Source organism: Mytilus galloprovincialis, chromosome 7 (assembly GCF_965363235.1).
Source record: "Mytilus galloprovincialis chromosome 7, xbMytGall1.hap1.1, whole genome shotgun sequence".
Taxonomy (NCBI): Eukaryota; Metazoa; Mollusca; class Bivalvia; order Mytilida; family Mytilidae; genus Mytilus; species Mytilus galloprovincialis.
Window position 1 is genome coordinate 24,917,490 of NC_134844.1, and position 15,165 is coordinate 24,932,654.

The following is a 15,165-nucleotide window of genomic DNA, read 5'->3' on the forward strand; positions in this document are numbered from 1 at the left end:
TATGCCTTGTTATCTTTCTTTGATACACATATGACGTAGATCTGTACTTATATATCCCGTCATTGTGTTATTGTACTTGGTAAATTTGTGTATTCTTGTCTTTAAGTTTTGCTTATTTGTTTGGTCTATATGTCATTTTGTGCATCTTTTTTATATAGTTGTTGTTTTTAGTGATTAAGATTATAACACAATGTTGACTACTGTTCCCCTATTTTTTGACTTTTTACCCGTTATGTCTGTTTTTTTTGTTCACGCGTCGTTGTCAATATAATGGAGTTTGATGTATCTGTCATACAAGTGAGAGGTTTGGCTAGCTATAACATCAGGTTCAAGCCACCATTTTCTACATAAAAAATGCCTGCATCAAGTCATGATTATGACAGTTGTTGTCTTTTCGTTTGATGTGTTTGAACTGTTGGTTTTGCCACTTGATTAGGGACTTTTTGCTTTTAATTTTCTTCGGAGTTCATTTTTTTGTGATTTTTGTTTTCTCCACAAAACATCATCAGAGTCAACTCTTTGGATCATTTTAAAATACTGATCCAAAGCCAGTATAATTAAATATCTTCCCTGTTTGTAAATATATGCAAATGTGTTTATCTTTTATTTTTTCACAAAATTATTTTTGATTATTGCATCTAAAATTGTTATCTTTTCATTAGTGTCTGTTTGTGATGCGCCGACGTATAGTCATCAATGTGCTGGTGGATTGTCGCACGATGTAGATTGGTCATATTTTATATCAATCATGTCAAATACATGGAGTTCATTCACAAAGTCATATACGCCACCAATTAGCTATATATTTTTTATAGCTATGCTATTAATATTTTGCGTAGTAATAATAAGCGATAGGTCCAATTTCCGCTTTACATGTTTTTCTGTATCTGTCTGGTTATAGCCTCCGTAAACAATCTGAAAATTCTGCTAATATATATGTTTCTATCAAATTCCGTTTGCATGAGAAGAACTCAAGTAATCAATCTTTGTGCTGTGAAACCGTGTAAATAACTATATATAAGTGATCTTTAAATTTAAACAAAAAAATCCTGGTTAAAACAGTAGTAGTTTGCAAGTATCAAGAGGTTTGTCTGTGGGATGTTCGGTGGTAAGACGTTCCAGTCCCTTATAGTATATGGTAATCTTATGTGCATCAAAACGTGAGTGTGGTACTTGGTATGCATTAGAATATATATTTCTCCTTTTTCGCACTGGTGGTGTGAGTCGTCATTCTTTTGATATCGCTACCATATTGTTCTCTATTTTATAGAACACCACTATACAGGTTTCCTTTCTTCGTCGTTGTAGTGATTTCCATTGTATGTGATCTATCAGTTTTGTGACACTATAGCAGTTGCTTTATACGTAGTTGTGACATATATTTTGCAGCTCTTCTTTGTATCTGTCCTATTTTGTCTTTTTCTATTTTTAGCAATGGCTTTCTTTGTCAGTTTATTTTCAATCTATGAGTTTGATTGTCCCTCTGGTATCTGTCGCCCCTCTTGTAGATAGATCATTTTGTTACTGAGTTCGACTCCCAAACAGTTAAGTAGTCATTAAAGGTACCAGCATTATAATTTTGTACGCTAGGCGCGCGTTTCGTCTACATAAAACTTATCAGTGACGCTCATATCAAAATATTTATAAAGCCAAAGTAGTACAAAGTTGAAGAGCATTGAGGATCAAAAATTCCAAAAAGTTGTGCCAAATACGGCTACGGTAATCTATGCCTGGGATAAGAAAATCCTTAGTTTTTCGAAAAATTCAAAGTTTTGTAAACAGGAAATTTATAAAAATGACCACATTATTGATATTCATGTCAACACCGAAGTGTTGACTACTGGGCTGGTGATACCCTCGGGGACGAAACGTCCACCAGCAGTGGCATCGACCCAGTGGTGTAAATTGTTATCAAAGGTATCAGGATTATAATTTAGTACGCCAGACGCGCGGACCGTCTACATAAGACTCATCAGTGACGCTCATATCAAAATATTTATAAAAACCAAACTAGTAAAAGTTGAAGAGCATTGAGGATCCAAAATTCCAAAATGTTGTGCCAAATAAGACTAAGGTAATCTATGCCTGGGATAAAAAAATCCTTAGTTTGTCGAAAAATTCAAAGTTTTGTAAAAAGGAAATTTAAAAAAATAATCACATTATTGATATTGATGTCAAACCGAAGTGTTGACTACTGGATACCCTCGGGGACGAAACGTCCACCAGCAGTGGCATCGACCCAGTGCATGGTGTAAATAGTTATCAAAGGTACCAGGATTATAATTTAGTACGCCAGACGCGCGTTTCGTCTACATAGACTCATCAGTGACGCTCATATCAAAATTTTTATAAAGCAAAACTAGTATTAAGTTGAAGAGCATTGAGGATCCAAAATTCCAAAAAGTTAAAAATTCCACATTAAGCATATTCTAATTGTGGTGGTATTAGTCCAATATAAGCTTGGTTTTTACTTTTGTTGATGAAATTGTGATGTTTCTCTGCAACAATCCGAGTGTTTTATTTGCTTTGTTTCACTCAAAGGATAAACATTTTAAATTTTCAAATTCTACCGGAATGTGAAAACAAAAGAGTGTATACCATTTACTAGTACATTTTCCAACAATTTCACAATTTTTCATCGAATCGAAATGTCATCTGGTAAAGCATATAATACTAAATATGATTTTGTTGTAAAAACTTTGAGACAAAAACATTGGACCTATAAACAATATCCCTCGATATCATCATCACATACTCAGGATGAAAAGCAAAAATATCAATATCTGCAATAAAATGATGTAATTTAACTTTTATTGTAGAACAGAATAAACAAAATTACTTGCAGAATATATGTTTTAAGTAAGAAAATATCCATCTTCTCTAGCAAAGGGTTGATACCCACTCCCCTCCTCTCCTTGCCTATCGAAGATGGAAAATATCCTACATGACCGATCAAAGTAAAAACAATTTAGTGATTATCAGAAATACAGTGCCATAAGTTATGCTGTTAGATATTGAATCCAATCTATTTCAAATTAAAGTAATAGGATAGTTTCGTTTCACAAATGACTTTTAGGCTGGATATATACAATTAGAACTCTATTATTGTCATCTTACCTTCACGATTAACAGAAAAGGTGATTATGTAGCACCTTTTCAATAAATACGAGGTAAAAAAAAATGGTTTTGAAGTTTTTGACAAACAAGATTACGTACATTAAATCTTTTATTCATGGTTAATGCGTTCTACTCATTGTGATTTTTATATAATTTGTTTTTTTTTTCCATAGAAATTTTATATTTTTCAATTCAAACTTAGATTAAAAACATTTTTCGTTCAAATATATATTTTTTAAGCGGTTTACATAGACACAATTTATAAAAGTAATATGATTTAAAAATCGTCATCTACATGTTTTTTTAAAACGCATTACAACGTTGAACAAACACTTCCTTAAATGGAAATATGTTTAAATTCAACGAATAACATGGTTTGTATATTTAAATCAAAAGAAATGTATTTTAATGAAAGAAGTATAAAGCAGAATCGCTGACCATGCACATCAATGTCAAACAAGTCGAATTTCCGGTACACCTGTTCTAAATTGTTGTTTAATTTGTAGTGAAAATGGATTATGCTGTCTATAGTGTTTAGGGTTATATATATTTTCATAGTTCTGATTGCATGCCTGTAAATCAGTAAAATGATTCAGTTCAGTATCTTTCAGTGTACCTTTAAAAAACCTATAAGTTATACGAAAAAAATCTGTGCATCTTTTTTTTCATAATAAATTATCGTCTACCGTCATTGCACTTGAAGAAATTCAACGAAAAAAGTTAACATTCAAGTTAGAGAAAACATTAAAAGTTTACTTTTCAGACCATTTAACAACATATAACGTAAATTATCTTTTTTGTAGTCTGACTCGACATTGATATCAAAACCTCGAGCATATTCAACGGACAAGGCAATAATTATATACATTCAAGCCATGAGCTCTGCCCTCAGAGTTAAAATTGTGTATAAACTTGCGAAAAAGGAAACGTTAAAGTAGATACACACATTACCAGTCTTATGGAAGGTCGTGAAAAGATACATTCGCAAATAATGTAAATCTATCACCCGAGTCAGATGTACTATCAATGCGTTGTTAGATGTGAAAACCCACAAATCAAAACACGACAGAAGAGTGCATTTTATTAACGAAAGTCCGCCTTATGATCATACATATACAATATAGCTCCTTTACATGCCACTGGCTATGTCAACTATACCAAAATCAACATTCCTGCTAAGTTTTATGACTGTTGGAGAATAATACGAAATAAAGACACAACACTTCGATGAGGGTATGAACGGCTATGCTCTTTACCGTCTGGCACCAAACAGACATTTTACCGTCATTTGTTAAAATTGTTAAAATATACTTATTTTTGTAAAAAAAAAATAACGCGATTAGATAATCGAAATCAATCAATTTACTTATCGTTTAATGAAAGTGTACATTTTTTCGTCATGCACAAAAACAGCCGTCATTTGGCAAGATTTTTTTTACCGTTATTCGTCATGAAGGTACCCCCATTACGTCCCTCTTCGATCTGTACACACAATACCGAAACGCTGGACATGGTGTGTCTGTGTGAAAATGTGGTTATTTAGCCTTATAAGTTAAGTATTTTAAATTTTAATTATCTTTTCGTTATTTACAACTCTTAACAAGCCTCAAGTTCAGGGTTCCGACTTGCACATAGATAATTATGCGGGGTATGAAATGCATACGGGCACTCAACCCTCCCTAACTAATAACAATGACACAACATAAGAACAAACTACCGTATACGAATCAGTTGTGGAGGTCGCAGCTCACGAGATCGATACAAAGAATGATAGCAACGTACAAAAAACACAAAAGGCATATAGTCCAGATCTGGGAGAACTATGAGCCTTTCTATTTGAATTCTGCGAGTCCTAAGACATTATTAAAAGAGTTCTGCTAGTAATAAATATCTAAAAAGAGTTCTGAACAATCAGACATACATAAGATAAATATAAGTACAGATATCAAACTAATAAAACTCTTTCTCTCATAAAAAAAGTATATGATGATATAAATCTGCAGTAAAGGAAATTGTATATCATCCTTATTAAATATTAAGATAATTTTTCTGTCATCATGCATTTTCACAAAACTATCGTCATAAATACGAACTTCAACAAGTATGCATGCACACAATCGCTATACTAATATTCCTCAAATCTGATGAATTAGCACGCCCTTTTTCTCGAATCTTAAAACTAAACATCAGTCAAAACCAGAAATGATGTTATTTCTTGTTACTATAAGGTATCATAAAAAACATATAATACTAAATATGTCTGAGTTGTAACTATAATGAATAAAACATTGAACATTTTAACAATTTTCCCCGCTATCAGGTATTGCAAATGAAAAGCGAAAATACTTTGAAGTTAGTCATACAATGCATTATGTATTATAAAAGGTTTTTTTTTCATAGAACAGAATAAACAAAAATACGTGCCGAAAAAGTAATACGTAGAAAATAACCAATTGAACCGGTCAGAATAAAAAAAACCTATTATCTGCAATTACTTCCTTTAACATAGAATAACTACGCGATTCTTAGTACTTCACATTAATGGTACACGATTGGGTGAATGCATTCTTATTATATTGGTACAATTCTAGCTGCATTACTTTTTTTTTTTAAATGAAATCTGTTACAAATGAAGGGAGTATAAGAGTTTAATTTCAAAAAGGACTGTTAGAATATACAAAAAGGTAAAGTCACAAAAACACTGAAATCGAAGGAAAATGCACGTATAATGATAAATAGTATGGTGGATTTCCGACGCATTAAAAGGTAAGGTTATGTACCACTTTTCTATAAAGTAAAAAAAAAATTGTGTTTGGCAGTTACAGACAAAAATATTTGATTTAATATGTAAATAACGAAGGACCACAGATTTTAAAGTTTCATTTATATTTTATGCGTTTAACTTATTACAATTGACTGAAATTCCATATTTCATATTCCGTTTTGTCTTTTTCAATTGACAACAGTAACGAAATAACATTTTATTTTTTTCTATCAACATATAAATTTTTCAACCGATGTTCTATCATCTATCTGTAAAAAGTAATGAATTGAAAATCCCCATATGTATTCAAAAACGCAACGCAACGTTTATCAAAAAGTTTAAACATAGGCTTCCTTAATTGGAAATATGTATGAATTCAATGAAATTACACGGTGTAGTTATTTAAATGAATTATCAAACAGAATCGATGAACTAGAAAAATCAGTATCTGGTCATTTAAAAACACAGTGAAATATATGACACACTTATAGTTAAATTTTATTTGTTTTTAAGTGTTTTCGTTTGTATCAAGTATAAGATTTACATTAATTAATAACAAGACTAACATCTTTATGAATGAAATAAAACCAAATTTATTTCGTTTTTAATGTACTCTTTCTGCTAACAGTTTCTACATACAAAAAGTCATTTGCAATTATTATTTTCATAATTCGGATTGCCTTTACATCGGCAAAATTTATCATTTCAGTCTTCTTCAGGGTATTTTTATCCTAACTTTAAGCGAAAAAAATATTTCTGTATTAATCTACGAGTATTTTTTGTACAAACTAAATCATCTGCGGTCATATCACGACTGCATACGTAGCACGAAGAAGTATTTTGAACGAAAAAAGTTTGAAATTTATTGAGATTATAAGTCTGATACGACAGTAATATCAACACCAAGAATCAAACCCTAAATGTGTGTCTCAATATTTTAAATACATGAATTACTCCTTAACCTGAAGTTCTGTTTGGTATTTATAATTATATATTTTTTAAAGCATTCTCACCGCACTGTTCATTTACAATAGATTCATTCTATTTAGAAATCCTACTGCTAATTAATAATAAATGGATTTAAAATCTATGTCAAAAGTCATGATTTGACATCTCTACGAATAAGGTATGTTAGTTTGGAACCTAAGTGGATTTCAAAATCATAAAACTAATAGTTAATTGACATGGTTAAACACAATAATGCACGAAGTCTTTTTCTATTGTACTTATGTCCCTGGTACTAATGGGGGCAATACTATGCAATTTCAAAATAAAGATTTCCAGAGGGACGAAAGATACCAGAGGGACAGTCAAACTCATAAATCGAAAATAAACTGACAACGCCATGGCTAAAATGGTAAAATTATGATGATCGACAAAGTGCTTGTAATACAAGGCAAAATTCTACTGTTTGACTCTCCATGTATTACCATAGAAGATCATCTATCTGTATTGGTGTGCAAAACGTTAACTGATTTCACGCTGCGACAACTTTTCGGTCCCTAAAATTCGAAAATAAAAGAATGTTTTTTAAGTCTACCACCTGAAATCGTCTAGATGCTCACAAGACATAAGTATGTCAGATATCAATATTCATATGTTTTAATTATGTGTCGTGTATTTTATTGAAAGCTTTAAATTCTTTGCATTTAATGATAAACTTCATAACTGACAAAATGCCAGTCTACCAAACTGTCAAACTATCAACAAAAGTATATATAAAATTTTGATCCTGGTATCTATGACGAGTTTACTTGAGAGCTTATTTGTATATATCGATGTTAGCGGAGACTTATTCTCCAAGTCTATTTCAATTCATACTTTAAAACAATAGATATTTTTTTACGGTTTAATTTAAAAAAAAAACTGTACAAACAAATTAAAAAATTATATTATAATTTTTAAAATTTGTTTGTATACATTTTAAAATTTGTTTGTAAATGTTTTTTTTAATATGCATCTAAAAGTTTATCAAAACTTTTAAACAAACACTCCCTTTGATGGAAACATGTTTTAATCAACGAATTTACGCGGTTTTAGTTATTTGAATCATAGGAAATGTATTTGACTTAAAAGATTCGATGACCGTGCAAATCAATATCTGGTCATTTATAAAATCGTCGAATTTGCTTCACACATCAGTTAAATTTTATTGTTTTTATGTATTTTAGTTGATATACAATACTAGTGTTTACATTTTTTAGTATCAAGACCTATATATTTAATTGGATAAAATAAAACTATTTGTTTTTACCATACTTTATCTGCCAACAGTTTCTACATACAATATGAGGTCATTTGCAATTATATATTTTCATAATTCTGATTGCCTATGCATCGGGAAAATGTATTATTTCAGTGTCTTTAAGTGTATTTTTATCCTAACTCTAATGTGAAAAATAAATTTTCTTCATTAATCTATATGTATATTTTGGTACAACTAAATCATCATCTTCCATCATAGCACGGTTGCATACGCAGAAAATATGAGTGTTTGGAACGAAATGTGGAATTTTATTTAAGTAATTATTGGGATCATTAGTCTGATACGACAGTAATATCAATATCCAAAACCAAACCCCTAATCTGAGTCTCAATATTTTAGATACGTGTATGATTATTTAGACCTGACTTTTGAAATGATTAACAAACCTTTTGTAAAATACGTTTTAAGCATACTTTATCTGCGTACAGAATTTGAATACCATATGAAGATATTTGCACAATGTTTTTCATAGTTTTGATGTTTGCCTATACATTTGGAACATTTATTATTTCATTATTGTTTAGTATATTTTAATCATATCCTAAAGGAAATTGACATTTCTTTACTTTTCTATGTTTATTATTATTGTACAAATTACATCAGCATCTCCCGTCATAGTACGACTGCATATGCAGCATTAATGAGTGTTTAGAACGAAATGTGGAAATTTATTTAAGTAATTACATTCAATAATTTATTGACATCATTAGTTTAATACGGCAGTATATCAAAATCTAGAACTAAACCCCTAATGCGAGTCTCAATATTTTAGATACATGTATGATCATTTAGACCTGACGTTTAAAATGATCAACCACCTTTTGTAAAATACCTTTTTAGCGTATTTCATCTGCGTACAGAATTTGAATACCATATGAAGATATTTGCAACTATATTTTTTTTGTTCTGATGTTTGCCTATCCATATATACAATGTAGGCAACTGACTCTCCTCATAAAAAAATAGAAATACATTTGTATCTGTATTTTATTTTCTCATTTATATGTTGTACTGTTAAATCAATCATCCTTAATCAGAACGATAGTTGTATGTGTGAGTGTATGCGAGTGGGAGAGAAAGGCTTTTTATTTTTACTTTATGTGATTACATGCTTGTTATGAGCCCTTTGATTAGGAAATAAAATATCTTTATCTTATCTTTATACATTTGGAACATTTATTATTTCATTATTGTTTAGTTTATTTTCATCATATCCTAAATGAAATTGATATTTCTTTACATTTTTACGTTTATTTTTTGTACAATTACATCAGCATCTTCCGTCATAGTACGACTGCATATGCAGCATTAATGAGTGTTTGGAACGCAATTTCATCGGAATATGCATGTACCTACCAAAGATAGATGACTGTATCCCCAGTTATTAGTCCCAAAAAAGAAAGAGAAATAAAATCAAATCTGAAACAGGCCTCGATTACCCAGACGGTTGAATTTAAGAAATTAATATGTGATACAGGTGGAAAATATCAATGAATTAAAAAAAAGTATTATAATAAAAAAGAAAATAAAGTAGGCTTAGTCGTTATGACGACTTAAAAATAAAACTTCATTCAAATAAAAACCAAAATCTGCTATTTTTTTTTTATATAAAATTACCAATAAAGGGGCAGCGACCCTAAAAATTGTTATCCGATGTGTCGAAAAAAAATCTGCAGATAGATATTAACTTGATGAACATTTTTACTCCTTGTCAGATTTGCTCTGAATGCTTTGGTTTCAGAGATATTAGCCAAAATCTACATTTTACCCCAAAGTTCTATTTTTAAACATGGTGGTCATCTTGATTATTGGGCGGGGTCATCGGATATTTTTTCGAAACTAGATACCTTAAGGATGAGTGTGCCAGTAGTTTCAGAGGAGAATATTTTTGTAAAATTGTCGTCGACGACGGATGCCTAGTGATGAGTAAATCTCAGTTAGTCCTCTGAGCCAGGTGTGCTAAAACAGCAAAACGGACAAAAAGCAACAGACAAAAAGCAAAAGTGTTGGACAAAAAGCAAAATTATCGGACAAAAAGCGAAACGGACAAAAAGCAATGGACAAAAAGCAAAACAGACAAAAAGCAACGGATAAAGAGCAAAAGTGTCGGACAACAAGCAAAATTATCGGACAAAATGCAAAAGAGAACAAACAGCAAATTGCGGACAAAAAGCACTGTATCAAACGACAAATTTTGAATTTTATTTAAGTACAAACATGTAATTACATTGATTAATTTATTGAGATAACAAGTCTAATACGACAGTTATATCAAAATACAGCACCAAACCCTTTATTTTTGTCTCAATATTTTAGCTACATGTATGTTTATTGAGACCTGCCTTTCTGTATGATGTTAACCATTTTTGTTTTAAATAATCACCCAACTAGTTGTTTACTTGGAGTTTATGTCACATGTCAAAATATTTGCCTTGAAGAAGTTATTAGATCGATTTAGCAAACTATGGAAACAATTTAAGAGTTAAAATATTTTTTACTATATATCGCAGTTTCTTAATCAGATAATTCTAACAAGATCTATATCTTGAAAATTTTAAATATTGATAGCAAGAAAATAACTCTAATAAATAAAGACCTGACGTTTAACAACAAATAACTCCTGAGATCAGTAAACACAGTAATAGGTATAAACATAATTATATATATATATATATATATATACATCAACTTATCTCAAAAGGAATTGAAGCATTTTTCACTTTATGTATTTATGAAAAATACAAAAAAAGAGCTGACAATTAGTCCATCAGAAATGAAATTGCACATGGCATAAACTTCTGCAAATCAGTTTTTAATTACCATGTCGTATGTTCAGCGCATTAGAGTAGTTTTATTGTATTTTTTATATAGGGCGCTTTATAATTTTCCATAATCATAATTATTAGCTTTAGACGTTTGTGCAAAAACGTGATGGCAAGACTTGACATCATAAGAATAAAATATCATCCCTGAAATTTCGAGGATTTTGAAATTTTAATTTTTTCATTATAAATTATTTATGCCTCAATTTAAGACACAATTCTTAACATTATAAAGTTACTAGTATACTTGTCAATACATTACTATATATTTGCAAGCCCACAATATTATATAATCACAAAACTGAATTAAAATATTAAAGGAACATTTAGATAAATTCAATAAATATTATTTTTTTTATCGTCTTTGGAAATCCAGTACAAAATATGTAGTTATGTATTTATCTTCGCAAAACATTTTCAAATAATCAAAATCAAACCTAATTGCACGATAGTGAAGAGCAACAGGCTACGAAGTAAAATAAGAATAACCATCTTTTTACATATTTATTATGTGTTGTAAATTAAAAAAAAAGGTAACGTAGGTTAATTTTTTTTATCATGACAATATTATTTGATGTGCATATTTTGATATGTACAAATTGCATCTAGTCCTTTGAATTCAGTTTGATGCATAGTGTTAATGGCAGATAATGATCGTGGGTATGTGAACGAAACATATGCTCATGATTAGAATATATAAAGAACAATGTATATATTTTATATAATAGATAAAAGAAAGGTCGACATAGTTAGTTGCACTATTATTAACACAATTCAATACTAATATTCTTGTAATTGTTATAAAATAACACAGTTAGAAATCTAATCTTAATTTATATCTAATTTTTAGAATTTTACCTCTGACGTTACTGTTTGTCGCTTTGATCCGTTAGTGTTACAGACACACACTTCGTAATTCTATAAAACTGTTTTTGTGTACTGTCCTATATTTCCTTAGTTATTCGTTGTTATTCTGTGATTAACATGTTGAAAGAATGTACTATTATAATATTCATTTATGTATTTCTCTTTGGTGTTTTTGCATTTATTTATACTCTGCTCCCGTCATGTAATGTTGTCATTTAAGCGGTATATTTGAATTGCCATAAAGCACGAAGGTTTTGCTAGCCACAAGTACAGGTTAAGCCCACAAATTTTCTTAAAATGTCCTGTACTAAGTCAGGAATATGGCAGTTGTTATCTAATTGTCCGTTTCTACGCATGTTTGATTTTTATTTGTTTTTGTTGCACTTCTCTGTTCTGTTATTTCATTGTTTTCCTCTTATAGTTGATATACTTCCCATGGTTTCCTTTTTCTCTTAATGAATTTATGGCTTATGAACAGCGGTATACTACTGTTGCTTTTATTTACAACATACTTTGTCAGCTATCACACCATTTTTTTAAGGTTACGAAATTGAGGGCGTTGTATATCATATATTTCGAATGCGCATCTACAAACATAACCGAACAGATTAAAATATTTAGATATAGTGTCCAGTTTTGATATCAATACATAATTGACAGGTGTCATAATCATTTAAAACGTTTAAAATTCGTTGAAAACGTTTAAAGTTCCTTGAAAGAATGGTTCAAAGTTCATATCATTTAATTGGCTGATTGTTGGTAACCATTTGTTTGCTTTACATACTATATAAAGGTGAAACGGCCCAGAGAAATCATTGGAAACATGAAATTCAGCAGTAGTTTCATATGTCTTCTCTTGTTGGGTAAGTTTTGGACATGGGAATGGAAAATACTTTTCAATTTTTATCATTTGAAAAACAAACAAACACATTAAACATTAAAATCTAAACAATTTTTATTTTTTATGTTGAATTGCAACAGATCAACTAATAATTTAAGCAAGGTATGCAAAACTTTTATGAGGGATCAATTATGTATAACTACTTCTTTGTTTTTTAAAACATTTTTTAAAACTAAACGAAAAGTAGACGATCAAAAAGAATATCTAGCTATTAAATTAAAAGAAGAACTAAAGACCTAAATTCTTATGAATTAACATTAATGATACCGATTTTTTATACATCAGATGCACATTTAGACAAATATGTATCTTGAGTGGTCAAAACTACGATAGTCGAAAATCCGAAGATTATTTAAAAAAAAGAAAAGAAAAACTCATAAACCAAATTCGAACAGGGAATCAATGCTTGGTATTAGGGAGATATATTCCTTATTTTTTAATAATTTACAAAATTTTGTAACAGCAAATTGTTATAACAATTAATTCGCGTTTTTTTGCTGGTGATACCTTTTCGGCATTATCTGTCCACCATCAGAGGTATCGATCCAGTGGTAGTAAAATATGAAAACTATTTGTAATAGCTATGTATAAATGTTAAGTAGCTAGGCTGAGATTTTTTTTATAAATTGAATATCTGTGTCATTTGTAATTTTGTTTTGTTTCTTTTCATTTGTTTTGATGTTTTGATTTTGAAGTCTACAGTTTTTAATTGTTTGTGAAGTTATTTTTACCACAAGCAATCGTTGTTATGTCACGTGACTTATCAACGATTGGTTGTTAATTGCCTTATAGGAACGTTATGCACATGCGTGGGTGGTGTCAATTATGTGGTCAAAATAATGAAAACGCAATTATATATACATGATGTAACTTGAGCTCATTCTCATCTGTTGTTGGAAAAAAGCCAAAACACTTTTGGCTGAAAGTCAAACAGCTCAAGTTAGAAACTTTTTAGCTATTCTTAAATTGAACGACGCATTTAAACAACCCAATACTCAGTGTCAAGTGACATTGAAAACAAAATATATTTTGGAACTATTACCATTACAACTTTGATAAAATTCAAACCGAATGACATTACGCTTTACTTTAACATGTTTATTATTTTATTTTAGGTATATGCGCAGCAAGTGATACGTGTTATAAGTATAACTCTTATTATAGTACATATTACACGACATACTGTAATGGGTACTGTGCAGGTCCCCTTGGATCAGAGTACTGTTTGTACTACTACTATGACGATGGAGGAGGCGGGTAAGTGCATATTTATTATTTGACAACTGATGATAATTTTATGTGTTTTTTTTCAATTATTAAATCTTTTGTTGTTGTTATGTGAAGTTCATCTGACATTGCATAATACTGAATTTTCATACGGTTTTAGGAAAAATATTAATAACGTTACCACAATAGATGACATTCAATCCAAAATCAATTCTTAAATTCGAGGCACAATCTAAGCAATGACATATATCGGGATCTGTATGGTGACGTTATCATTTCAAAAATGAAAGTAAAATGTACAAACAATACAATTGCAAGTGTTAGTAAACATTTGGAATTCAAATTCGAAAAAAACATTACAGAATGAAACTCCTACGTGAAAATTTCATGAGCTTATATATGTTTTTTGTTTATTTTGATTTTTTTTTATCGTTTTAGGAATGCAAGTATAACCATCGGTGCGTCAGTGGGCGGCTCGATTGGAGGACTTGTGTTTTTATGCCTTTGTTTTTGTGTATGTGCTAAGAAATAAGTTGTTTTATGGACCATCTGTATATAGTAAAATAGATATTTATATGTTAGATATCCTTTGTATGTGTGATATCCTTTGTATTTTCAAATGTAAGATTTAATATATATTTCTTTTTTGTATTTTTAGTTTGTTTTCAGTATTGTTGTTTATAAAAAAAATATTTATGGATCTGTTAACCTTATTATGTAGTAAAAATAGTATTACTTTGTTTGTAGAATTCAATTAAAAGATTAATAAATAAAATAAAATTATGATCTCGTACGTATAATAGTAGCAAGCAATTCAATCCTTAATTACTGCATCGCAATTTATAAATTAAATAGTGTTATTTGAGATCTTTCAGCATCTTAAGGATACAATAGTCTACCGATGTTCTAATCTTAAAACTCTAATTAAGAATGAAAACGAAGGGATACGAAAAGACTCCAAAAAGAGACAAACCAGATACATCGACACAGTCAGCGTCTCCTAGTATGAAGGCATGACTGACCAGTCGAATAGACACTCTATATATACGATAAGACAGAGTGAATATTATTGCTGAGAAATTGTATATTGCCATATGTATGTGTCAATATCGAGGAAAAGATTAATAAATAAAGTTGACATAATTGTGACGGTAGTACCATAAAGTTCATTGCGACATATAAGATGCAAGATATTACTCAT

The 15,165-nt window shown here is 30.0% G+C and overlaps 1 long non-coding RNA gene across 2 annotated transcripts; it reads left to right on the plus strand.

Moving 5' to 3' along the window:
- Window positions 1–5,726: 5,726 nt before the first annotated feature.
- Window positions 5,727–14,764, plus strand: LOC143081584 (uncharacterized). 2 transcript variants are annotated; one of them, XR_012979972.1, is made up of 3 exons: window positions 5,727–5,883; window positions 13,853–13,994; window positions 14,403–14,764. It is a non-coding gene; the product is annotated as an uncharacterized LOC143081584 (long non-coding RNA). The 2 variants fall into 2 exon arrangements; XR_012979971.1 differs by lacking the exon at window positions 5,727–5,883 and adding an exon at window positions 12,572–12,699.
- The last annotated feature ends 401 nt before the right edge of the window (window positions 14,765–15,165 follow it).